Source organism: Nicotiana tabacum, chromosome 2 (assembly GCF_000715075.1).
Source record: "Nicotiana tabacum cultivar K326 chromosome 2, ASM71507v2, whole genome shotgun sequence".
NCBI classification, from domain to species: domain Eukaryota; kingdom Viridiplantae; phylum Streptophyta; class Magnoliopsida; order Solanales; family Solanaceae; genus Nicotiana; species Nicotiana tabacum.
This window is the reverse complement of record NC_134081.1, coordinates 19,735,906-19,750,040: the sequence shown is the minus strand read 5'-3', so window position 1 is coordinate 19,750,040 and position 14,135 is coordinate 19,735,906.

Genomic DNA, 14,135 nt, shown 5'->3' with positions numbered 1-14,135 from the left:
AAATAATGAATACACTAACATATACTATAACATGCTATATATAGTTAAAGTAGTACAACGAAGTGTGTGTGTGTATATATATAGGTATAGCCGCATATATATAAGAACACGAAGCGCTAGGGCCACATAGTCGGGTTCTTTTAGGGAATAGACTTGTGAAGAAGCAATAATCTAATTAGTATATATAATTGATCATCATCAAATATATCTGTTTGTAAATTGATTCATCGACTTATAACTTACCTAGATGCATCGATGAATATTAAAAACAAAACCTTTCGACCTATATCGATGAATATTAAAAACAAAATGTGTCACGACCCAAAATTTCCTACCGACGGGACCGTGATGGCGCCTAACATTTCACTTGCCAGGCAAGCCAACGTTAGAGAATCATTAAACCAATTCCTTATTTCTATTCAGTAAATAACAAAAATTAACTAAGATGAAATATAATAAGCGCGGAATATCATAAAACTGTATTAATTACTACCACCCGGATCTGGAGTCACAATTCACGAGCATTCTAGAATTTGCTACAAGTAATAGTCAGAAAGAAATACAACTGTCTGAATGAAAGAAATGGTAGAACAGAAAAGATAGATGGGGACTTCATGGTCTGTGAACGCCGATAGATCTACCTTGAGTCTCCGGACAACGGACCAATAGCAAAATCTCGATCAACCCGAGCCGGTATCAAAATCTACATAGAAAGTGCAGAGTGCAGTATCAGTACAACCGACCCCATGTACTTGTAAGTGTCGAGCCTAACCTCGATGAAGTAGTGACAAGGCTAAGGCAAGGCACATACAAATCAACCTATACAATTTAACAGTGTATATGCAAATAACAGAAATGAAGAACTAAACAGGAAATGTCGGGAGGGGAACATACTGAGGGGAATACAAGATAAAGAACTATAACAGAATTATCACCGGAGCAGTCAATATACCATGAATCAACAGGAATAGTGAATACAGTAAGGAAAAATGCACGGCATCACCCTTCGTGCTTTTACTCTCAAGCTCACCATAAAATTAATAGAAACGACACGGCATCACCCTTCGTGCATTAACTCTCATATCATGGCACAACATCACCCTTCGTGCATTAACACTCACAATATGGAACGACATCACCCTTCGTGCATTAACACTCACAATATGGCACGGCATCACCCTTCGTGCATTAACACTCACAATATGGTACGGCATCACCCTTCGTGCATTAACACTCTCCCTTACCATAATGCAATGCATAAATAACAACAGGGAGATAGAATAACAAGTACAAACCTTACTTCAACATTTGGTTCCAAAATATCAATCTCAACTTTGAAATAAAAACTCAACTATCACCAGAAAATTCGTAAACATGATAAGAACGATAAATTGAACAACAGTAGTATAACACATAGCAATTTGGCATAGGAATGAGACAATATAAGAAAAACAGAGAAACATGGAAAACAGGTAAATTGGCGGCACATAAGTACTCGTCACCTCACATATACGCCGATCACATAAATTTCACTTAGCAAGTAATCTAAGGTTCCTAATTTCCTCAAGTCAGGGTTAGACACAACACTTACCTCGCTCCGAAGGCCACTTAATTCTCAATCACAACTTTTCCTTTGGAATTCACCTCCAAACCACTCATATATATTCAAAAATGACTCAATAATATCAAATATTGTTAAAGGAATCAATTATATTGCATAAATTAAATTTCTCAAATTTTCCTCCAAAAAGTCAAAAAAATTGACCCCGGGCCCGCATGGTCAAAACTCGAGGTTCAGACCAAAATCCTTTTACCCATTTACCCCCGGGCCCGAATATGTAATTAGTTTTGGAATCCGACCTCAAATTGAGGTCTAAATCCCCAAATTCCCGAAATCCCTATTTTCTACCCTAACCCCTAATTCTACCATGAAAACTCTAGATTTTAGGTTGAAAATTCAAGAAATGTAATGGGTAATTGAAAGCAAATGGTTTAGAATCACTTACTAACAATTTGGGGGAAGGAATGACTCTTGAAAAATCAACCCTCACCGTTTGGTTTTTGAGAAAAATGAGTTTTTTGGCAAAAATTCCGTTTTGGATTCTGTTAAATGCTGGGCGACAGAGTTCATCGCATTCGCGAGAGCACTGTCGCGTTCACGAAGGGTACTGGCTGCCAAGCCTTCACGTTCGCGAGGCCCAGCTCGCGTTCGCGATGATCACTCCCCTCTGGCCTTTGCGTTCGTGAGGAATGTCTCGCGTTCGCGCTGAAGTAACGACCAAACCCCCCACCCACCCCTCCCACCCCCAGGTCCCCACATGCTTCGCGTTCGCGTTGAGCCGGTCGCGTTCGCAAAGGGTAAATCCCCTATCACTTCGCGTTCGCGACCACACCTTCGCATTCGCGAAGAAGAAGTCTTAGCCTCATCAGATTACTCTTCGCGTTCGCGAGAGGACCTTCGCGAACACTAAGAAGTATATGACAGACACCAGAATCTGCAGAAACTAGATTTTTCTCAAGTCCAAAACATCCCGTGGCCTATCGAAACTCACCCGAGCCCTCGGGACTCCAAACCAAACATGAACACAAGTCCAAAAATATCATACTAACTTGCACGCGCGATCAAATCGCCAAAATAACACCTAGAACTCTAAATTTAGCACCAAATCAAATGAAATTCTCAAGAACACTTTAAACTTCTAATTTCTTAATTGGACGTCCGAATCACGTCAAATCAACTCCATTTCTCACTAAATTTCACAGATATGTCTTAAATATCATAATGAACCTGTACCGCACTCCGTAACCAAAATACGGACCTGGTACTAACAATGACAAACATCAATCAATTCTTAAAAATAATTAATTTTTAGACTTTTAATTTTCATCAAAAATTCATAACTTGAGCTAGGGACCTCCGAATTCGATTTTCCGGGCATACACCCAGGTCCCATAATTCGATACGGACCTACCGGGACAGTCAAAGCACGGATCCGGGTCTGTTTACCAAAAATATTGACCAAAGTCAACTAAAATCAATTTTTAAGGCAAAAATTCTTATATTCATCAGTTTTCAACATAAAATCTTTCCAGAAACCTACCCGAACTGTGCACGCAAATCGAGGAGGGTAAAAATAATATTTTAAGGCTTAAGAGCGCAGATTCAATTTCTAAAATATAAGATGACCTTTTCGGTCATCACAAAATGTCTCGACCTATATCGATTAATATATATCATGCATTGTTAGTGATGATTGAATGAAATATAGAAGAATTAATACTAAACATTTTTGACATGTATATATGGATCACAAATTAAAGAAACGAAAGAAGTTTTTAGCATTAAGTAAACGAATTAGTAGGTCAAACGACTAAACATATTTAAAATAGAATAATATTAGTTTATCAATTGATAAAGTTTTCGTACGTAGTAATGTATGTGATTGATCATCAATTACAATATAGTGTATGTGTGTGTGTGTGTGTGTGTTTGTGTGTGTGAAATTATTCATATACTTAATTATAACTTAGAAAATTAACTTAAGAAGATGCTTATATTTTATTAAAAGTAATTAGTTAATATAATTATTTATAAAGATTTTGCTTATAGTTTATAATTATTTATAGTAAATATATATGTGAATAAAATAAATGTTTATAGTTTATAATAATTTATTTATAGTTTATAATATTTTAAGAAATAAAAACACAAAAAAAACAATTTATCAATTTTAAAAAAAATTAACCGACCAATGTTGTTCAGTTAATAGTCAAAATACAGTCAACGCCCGTCATTTAGTGTACCGACCAACGTTGGTCGGTGATTCTAATTTCAGATCCCAAATACGGGATTCTGCCGTCATTTCTCTCACTCTCTTCTCCCTCTCAGCCGCAACACCCTTCCCACTCTCCTTCTTTATTTCTCTCACACAAATCCTGCCACGACCCAAAATTCTAACTTGTCATGATGGCGCCTATCTCGATGCTAGGCATGCCGACAATTTCAATAACCCACGATTCCTTTCAAGTATGAAAATATAATATTTAAATACAATCAACAAATCTCGCAAATACCGATACAAATACTCTTAAAACCTGGTGTCACTGAGTACATGAGCGTCTAATATGATTACAAGTCTGAAAAATACGGTCTATAATAGTCTAAGACCAAATATAGTAAACAAGGAGATAGAGAATGAGAGACAAGGTCTACGGAACACGGAAGCTGCCTCAAAATCTCCGGAAAATCAACTGCGCGAAAGGATCAACACCCGCTATGTCCGGAAATACCTGGATCTGCACACGAAGTGTAGGGTGTAGTATGGGTACAACCAACTCAGCAAGTAACAATAATAAATTAGGAACTGAAGATAGTGACGAGCTACACAGTTAAAGTTCACTTCTAGTAATTTCCAACAGAGAGTAGACATACTTTCAAATCAAGCAGTTTAAGTCAAGTCAATTTATACACTTCAAGTTCATATAATCCGGATATAAAATCTTTCAGAGAATTTCACAATAATGACAAATAGCAACTAAGTGCAACAACAAATGAAAAGTAAGTATAACCTCTCAATGAAACAGTCACTCAACTCGTCACAACAACTCAACCACTCGGCTCTCAGCCCTCAACACTCACACTCAATGGGTACCCGCGCTCACTGGGGGGTGTACAGACTCTAGAGGGGCTCCTACAATCCAAACGCTATAATCTGCACGAACAACTCATGTGCCATAGTATAAATATCTGGATCCGCACGGACAACTCACGTGCTATAGTATAATATAAACTCACGCGTTGCACGGACAACTCACATGTTGCACGGACAACTCATGTGCTATAGTATAATATAAGGATCCGCACGGACAACTCACGTTCTGCACGGATAACTCCCGTGCTATAGTATAATATAAGGATCCGCACGGACAACTCACGTGCTATAACATAATATCTCACAATCAGACCCTCACCCTCGCTCAGTCACAAATCTCTCCAGTCGCTCAGGCTCTCAACAAATCATGAAATCAGCCCAAACAACAATGATATGTGTATCAATAATGAACAATAGAGACTGGGAGAAAATAATCAAGTAAACTGTGACTGAGTAAAAAACAATAATTTAGCAGATAGTTCAGTATGTACACGACCTCTATGAGTCCCAACATTACCAACATATAGCCTAAACATGGTTTCTAACATGACTTACAGTCAAATTTCCACAACACATAGAGAGCACATAGCTATCAACAAGTCATTCAACTTTACAGTTTTCACAGGACGGACCAAGTCACAATCCCCTCGATGCACGCCCACACACTCGTCACCTAGCATGTGCGTCACCTCCAAAATAATCACATGACACAAATAGCAGGGGTTTCATACCCTCATGACCAGATTTAAAACTGTTACTTACCTCAGAGCATGAAATTGTTCACTCTGTTATGCCCCTGCCTCGCAAATTGGCATCTGAATGCCTCGAATCAAGTCACAAATAATTCGTTTCGGTCAATAAAATTTATTGGAATTAATTCCATATGAAAATACAAATTTTTCATAAAAATACGATTTTTTAACTCCAAAAATCATCTGTGTAGCCCACGTCTCGAAAATCGACAAAAATAACAAAATATGAACCTCGATTCCACTACAAGTCTAACTATACTTAAATTACTAAATTCCGATAACAATTCGGCCCTTAAATCCTCAAATTTATCCAAGAGGGTTTTCAAACTTTTCCAACTTAATTCAACAATTAAATGATAAAAACAGTCATGGATTCGGGTAATTTAACCAATATTGAGTTAAGAACACTTACCCCGTTGTTTCCTATGAAAATCTCCCAAAACTCACCTCAATCCGAGATCCAAATCATTAAAAATGTATTTCAGAACTTAAACTTTCTGTCCAGACTTCTCTTCTATGCGATCGCGAAACACAACATTTCCACTGCCAAAATAACCCTATGTGATCGCGTACTAGGTTATGCGATCGCGAAGACCAAAATACACTGCCCCCAAAACTTCTCTACGTGACCGCACCATAACACATGCGAACGCGAAGAACGAGCTTCCCAGGACTACGCGTTCGCGAACAGCCCAAGCGTTCAAATAGAACAATTCTCGAGAATCCCAGCTGCCTCAATTTCTCTTCGCGAACGCAGCTTTGCCCACGCATTCGCGATGCGTTCTCTCTTCCCAGCTACGCGATCATGATTCTCCCAACGCGATCGCATAGAACAAAAACTTAGCAGTCCCAATAAACCCTACGCGATCGCGGATCTTTCCACCTGATCGCGTAGAAGGAAACCAGACAGTGTACCAGAAAAACTTCAGTAAAAATTCCAAGTCCAATATTCGATCTGTTAACCATCTAAAACTCACTCTAGGCCCCCCGGACCTCAGCCAAATATACCATCAAATCCTAAAACATGATACAAACTTAGTCAAACCCTCAACTCACCTCAAACAACGTTAAAACCATGAATTACAACCCAATTTAAACCTAATGAACTTTGAAATTTTAAGTTTCTACAAACGACTCCGGAACCTATCAAATCACATCCGAATGACCTTAAATTTTGCACACAAGTCATAAATGACATAACGGAGGTATTCCAATTTTCAGAATCGGATTCCGACACCGATATCAAAAAATCAACCCCCCGGTCAAACTTTCCAAAATTTCAACTTTCTGCATTTCAAGCCTAATTCCACCACGAACCTCCAAATAATTTTTCGGACACGCTCCTAAGTCCAAAATCACCATACGGAGCTATTGGAATCATCAAAATTCAAATCCGAGGTCGTTTACATATAAGTCTGCATCTGGTCACTTTCTAACTTAAAATTTTAAATTATGAGACTAAGTGTCTCCTTTCACTCTGAATTCCTTCCGGACCCGAACCAACTATCCCGGTAAGTCATAAAATAACTGTAAAGCATAAATTTAGTAGTAAGTTAGTGAACGGAGTTATAATACTCAAAACGATCGGCTGGGTCGTTATATTTTCCCCCACTTAAATATACATTCATCCTCGAACGTGCCAGGAGTTGTTTCCAAGCCACCACATCGCTATTCCATCTTACCACGCACGTACCCGGGGTGATCTCACGTCACCCTATTCTATATAGGCTTGACCGTACAACATAACCGAAAATCATTAATTTAACCTTAGCACAAGAACTTTGGAATTCAATTCCCAACCTTCAGAATTTCTTTTCAAGACACGAGTATTACATTTACACACTGTATGAGTTTGAACAAGTTGGATCCAGCTATAACTATAATCATGGATATAATCACCTAGCATATTACACAAATCGTCCGCTCGTAGCACCATTCCTGATCACAGTAACTACTCCAAACCAACCAAGTACTAGCATTAAACCTCATATCGAACAAAGCCTCATCCCAACACCTTCGTACACTGTTGATAATAAAAGAAACACGTTGAAACTCATAACCATTCATCAGATCAACTAGTCATGGAACTCTCTCTCCCCAACCAGAAACATAATCATCCTGAATATACCATAATCAAGCCTGGTAGTACCCATTCTAGGTCTAATGACCTTATATTATTAAACACAACTATCCTACAAACACGCCACATCAATATATTTCCGGCAGCCACTGCGCAATCTGTGTACCCAAATATGGGAGATGTCTCAAGGAAGGTAACCATATTGCAATTTCAACAAGCACCACTACAACCACAATGTTACAACCAACTCCTCAAATTTCGTGAAGAGGATAACCGTAGGCGCATATGCACAATTGTAGAGGAAGGAAATTAATGAATTAGATAAATTATCATAGAAATAAAATTTCCACACACGGCACAGACAACTCACGTGCAAATAGTATGAATCGCTTGGCATGGTCACAGGCTTCCAGTCCCAGCATATCATACAGGAACAATTAAACAAGTACACATGTATATGATAATGAAATAAGATTCTCAGGCTCCTGGACTAGTATAAATAACACGCCATAGCATAAGCATGTGCAAAGTCTGCTATCACACTTCAAATCGGCAAGTTAACGCAGAAATAGTAACTACCCTATTTATTCAGGGGAATCATCTTCTTTGTAACCTCAAGTATATCCCAGATAGTTCTCAACAAAGGAACGAATATGGGAAGCATTATAACTTTACACTTAACAGTCAACTCTAGGCATATTATAGCCTAAGCAATCTTTCGAGTATGAATACTTGCCCTAATGCCTGCACAAGGGCTCAAACCTCACATATATGCACACTCATAGCGCATAGCTATCACAAATAATTAACGCAACTAGTGCCTTCACCGAGTTTTAAATAAAATATTCACCTCAAATATGTCGCAACCCGAAACAATATACTTCTGAGAACTCCCAGTCTCCAAATTCATCAAACACATGAATCACCGTAACTGATCCCAACTCCAGCACTAGAATGGCTAACACGTCTTCCATTCACGATCTTCCCATAAGGAATACCTTCATAATTCTTTCATGCCACATAGCGATAATTTGAATATCAGCAGTCTATCAACCAGGTGAGTACTGCAATACCAATAAACATCCGTAAGTCAAAACACAATGCGCCTTTTGAAATGCGCACCCTTCTCAGGGATTACCAAGAAGTTATAACATTCATCTAATTATCTAAAATTGACTATTATGTCCAAAATTCGTGATCTTCCTTTCAAGAATGAACTGCCACCTTGTACATGTAAATCCTAATCCCGCACACCACACCACATCTATTATGCCATCATGTGACAAGCACAAGAATCGCATTATCAACTCTGAATCACTAGCAAATTACACCTTTTTAGTTAGAAACCTCTCTCTTGCTTCTTTCCAGGAGGAAATCACAATACATAACATGTTCCATACACCGATAGAAAATATCTGGTTCAGACCATGGTAGAAACCATCATGAACACTTTGAAATCCATCCGCACATAATCAAGCTATCAGAACTGAATTCATCTAACTCCACCAAGACACACAAGTTACCAAATCCGAGAGTATTGCAACAAAACACCCGTAAAGCCCCACATCATCATAAGAACCAAAATAACCGAGCATACTATTACCATACTGATCCAACATGTTACCCATTTGTCCTATTTTCTCCGAGTTTCTTCTGAATCACCCTCAAGTTGACATTTCTCCTTGTCAAAACACTACTATCCTTACCCAAAGCTCACTACAAGACCTCCTAACATAAAACCACATCGCCCTAAGGCCCATAAGCCACTATATTCTTCTTAAGCACCATCATAGATACCCCAACCGTAACACTAACTCTGAAAATACCTTATACGAATTTAAAAATTGTTCCTCTTTCCTTTCTTATACTGAAATGTAGAATCCATAGTCAAACAGAATTACCGCACGTCCCGATACCATCCAATGTAAGTAACTAATTCTAGTAATATACAAATTCGAAAAATTTTCAATTTCCACATATACATTTTAAATCCATTAGAACCTTCTCGAGAGTCCTCCACTCTGCTCAAAACTAATTTACTCCGCCCCAAATGGGTCGAAGGACATGTGCTCCTTTAGCACAGTCAACACTCAAATAAGTAACCTTGCCTTAAAACGACCAATCAAATTCATTCTTTGTGTGCACTACATCCTTCAAAATAACAACTTAATCATTCTATATTTTTCATATTTCTATAAAGTGCCATATAACTCGTATTCAGGAATTTCCGTACTCGGGTCATCCTCGATCTCCATCTCTGCAAGTCATAACTGATCCACAAGTATGTCTCCGACCAAAACTTAAATTTAACACATAATCATAAAATTAAATTGTAAATAGCAGGATCCCCCACTTAGCCTCAAGCTGCAATTATATAAAATTAGAACCCTCAAGGATTTCTCCTTCTCAATTACCAAGATCTCGCACCGTTAGCTCGCCAGACTTCTCAAAGTCTTTTATTAAGCTCTTCATGAACATTCTGAATCACCAGCTACAGTCACACACTCGACCTCTTACCGGGTAGCAAGTAATATTCCTCGCAGAAGCTTCATCAATATCACGCCACCGCTAACTACTCACAAGAGATAAATCACTTGTGGAAATCCTTACTGACATCTTCCAATGACGCTGCACTGGGTGTAACGACCACGTAATCAGTAAATTCTCTTGAGCTCATGCTCGCCCACCATTTGTATAAGTCTGCACTTTCCCTATTGACATCAACTGGAAGTTCAACAATAAATTCCGAACTCAAGTCATATTGCGCCTGAAACAATAATGAGATCTTCACATCCCTCTTCATTTCAAACAAACTCCTTTCTTCCATATTCAATCATTCTTCGTATAGTAACCATCACTCCAAATAAAGTATGTAGTCCAAATCACATTCAATCATGATTCCAAGCCGTTCTACACTTTATCAAGGCTCGCGACTACCCTACCATAGAATCCATATGCTAATCTGCCACTCTTACTTCGGTTAAACCATCTCCTTTAAGTAACTTCTCAACCTCTACTTCTCCTACTTGACCTGCTAATACTTCAACCATTGTGAAACTCTTTCCGTCATGTATTCCCTCATACTTTGCTGCCCAATTGTTGCATCAAATCAAAATGCATCTCTGTCGCACCTGAACCAATAAAATATTACCGACTCTAAGCCTCTTCAAAGATCATCTTTTTCGAGCCATCAACATTAGAAATACCCATTCGCAACCACAATTACTACACAATCACCTACTCTTCTTGAGTCCAAACTCATTGACAAGACATGAGAATTTAATTTGTCCCACAATTTAACAACGTGAAAGATCCTTCAATACACTCACAACTCAAGACTATATGTCAAATCGAGTCAGAATTTAAGTACCCAATAGCAAACTCTTGAGTCATAAGCAAACTTTATTCATCTCATTCAACCCATCTGAACACATCCCGCAGTCACATCATACTTACCATATAGCCATTCAATCGCTCATCGAGTCACAAAATCTACTCGTGGGGACATTACCGGATATATGAGTCCAAATGTACAGGTTACAAATGAAGCTACCGAGCCTAAGTTGCGGTCTAAACCTGGCCTCAAGTCCTCTAGACAGACCCATCACTAAAACACAGAATACATCTGAAACATCGTTCATAGAATCACAAGCCGACGATGTACAACTGATACCGAGCACTCATGTGCGCATACGAAAAGCTTGGAAGGAATTCAAAGAGTTATGTTTCAAGCTGAATCAATTCCGCACGATAGAATACAAGAAAATGAAATTTTTCCTAAGGGTTCGATACAAGAAAGTGAAATTTTCCTATGTAAACTAGAGCTCTGATACCAACTTGTCACGACCAAAAATTCTAACCTGTTGTGATGGCGCCTATCTCGATACTAGGCAAGCCGACAATTTCAATAACCCATGATTTCTTTCAACTTTGAAAATATAATATTTAAATACAATCCACAAATCTCGCAAATACTGATTACAAACACTCCCAAAACCTGGTGTTACTGAGTACATGAGCATCTAATATGATTACAAGCCTGGAAAATACGGTCTATAATAGTCTGAGACCAAATACAGTAAACAAGGAGATAGCAAAGGAGAGACAAGGTTTGCGGAACACGGCAGCTACCTCAAAATCTCCGAAAAATTAATTGTGCGAAAGGATCAACACCCGCTATGTCCAGGAACACCTGGAACTGCACACGAAGTACAGGGTGTAGTATGAGTACAACCAATTCAGCAAGTAACAATAATAAATAAGGAACTGAAGATAGTGACGAGCTACACAGTTATAGTTCATTTCCAGTAATTTCCAACTGAGAGTAGACATGCTTTCAAATCCAGCAGTTTAAGTCAAGTCAATTTATACAGTTCAAGTTCATGTAATCCAGATATAAAATCTTTTAGAGAATTTCACAACAATGACAAATAGCAACTAAGTGCAATAATTAATGAAAAGCAAGTACAGCCTCTTAGGGCAACAATCACTCAACTCGTCACAACATCTCAGCCACTCGGCTCTCAGCCCTCAGCACTAACACTCAATGGGTACCCACGCTCACTGGGAGTGTACAGACTCCGGAGGGGCTCCTACAGCCCAAGCGCTATAATCTGCCCGGACAACTCATGTGCCATAGTATAAATATTTGGATCCGCACGGATAACTCACGTGCTATAATATAATATAAGGATCTGCACGGACAACTCACGTGTTGCACGGATAACTCAAGTGCTATAGTATAATATAAGGATCCGCACGGACAACTCACGTGCTGCACGGATAACTCACGTGCTATAGTATAATATAAGGATCCGCACGGACAACTCATGTATTGCACGGATAACTCACATGCTATAACATAATATCTCATAATCAGGCCCTCGGCCTCGCTCAGTCACATATCTCTCCCGTCTCTCGGGCTCTCAACAAATCATGAAATCAGCCCAAACAATAATGATATGATGCATCAATAATGAACAATAGAGACTGGGAGAAAATAATCAAGTAAATTGTGACTGAACAAAAAACAATAATTTATCAGATATTTCAACATGTACACGACCTCTGTAGGTCCCAACAGTACCAACATATAGCCTAAACATGGTTTCTAACATGACTTACAGTTAAATTTCCACAACGCATAGAGAGCACATAGCTATCAACAAGTCATTCAACTTTACAGTTTCCACGGGACGGACCAAGTCACAATCCCCTCGGTGCACGCCCACATGCTCGTCACCTAGCATGTGCGTCACCTCCAAAATAATCACATGACACAAAAATCCGGGGTTTCATACCCTCAGGACCAGATTTAAAACTGTTACTTACCTTGTAGCGTGAAATTCTTCACTCTTCTATGCCCCTACCTCGCAAATCAGCATCTAAATGCCTCAAATCTAGTTACAAATAATTTGTTTCAGTCAATAAAAATTATTGGAATTAATTCCATATGAAAATATAATTTTTCCATAAAACTCCAAATTTTTAACTCCAAAAATCGTCTGTGGGGCCCACGTCTCGAAACTCGACAAATATTGCAAAATATGAACCCCCATTCCACTACGAGTTTAACCATATCAAAATTACTAAATTCCGATAGCAATTCAGCCCTCAAATCCTCAAATTTATCCAAGAGAGTTTTCAAACTTTTCCAACTTAATTTAACAATTAAATGATAAATACAACCATGGATTCGGGTAATAAAAACTAATATTGAGTTAAGAACACTTACCCCATTGTTTCCTATGAAAATCTCCCAAAATTTGCCTCAATCCGAGCTCCAAATCGTTAAAAATGGAGTCCCATATTCAGAACTTAAACTTTCTGTCCAGACCTCTCTTCTATGCGAAATTTTCACTGCCAAAATAACCCTATGCGATCGCGTACTAGGTTATGCGATCGTGAAGACAAAAATACACTGCCCCAAAACTACTCTACGTGACTGCACCATAACATACGCGAACACGAAGCACGAGCTTCCTAGGCCTACGCATTCGCGGACAGCCCACACGTTCGCATAGAACAATGCTCGCGAATCCCAGCTGCCTCAATTCCTCTTTGCGAACGCGGCTTTGCCCACACGTTCGCGATGCGTTCTCTATTTCCAGCTACGCGATCACTATTCTCCCCACACGATCGCATAGAACAAAAACTCAGTAGTCCCAATTAACCCTACACGATCGCAGATCTTTCCACGCGATCACGTAGAAGGAAACCAGACAGTGTACCAGAAAAACTTCAGCAAAATTTCCAAGTCCAAAATTCTATCCGTTAACCATCTGAAACTCACCCTAGGCCCCCGGGACCTCAGCTAAATATACCAACAAGTCCTAAAACATGATACAAACTTAATCGAACCCTCAAATCACCTCAAATAATGTTAAAACCATGAATTACACCCCAATTCAAACAAAATGAACTTTGAAATTTCAAGTTTCTACAAACGACTCCAGAACCTATCAAATCATGTCCGATTGACTTCAAATTTTGCACACAAGTCATAAATGACATAACAGAGATATTTTAATTTTCAGAATCGGATTCCGACTCCGATATCAAAAAGTCAACCCCCAGGTCTAACATCCCAAAAATTCAACTTTCGGCATTTCAAGCCTAATTCCACCACGGACCTCCAAATAATATTTCGTG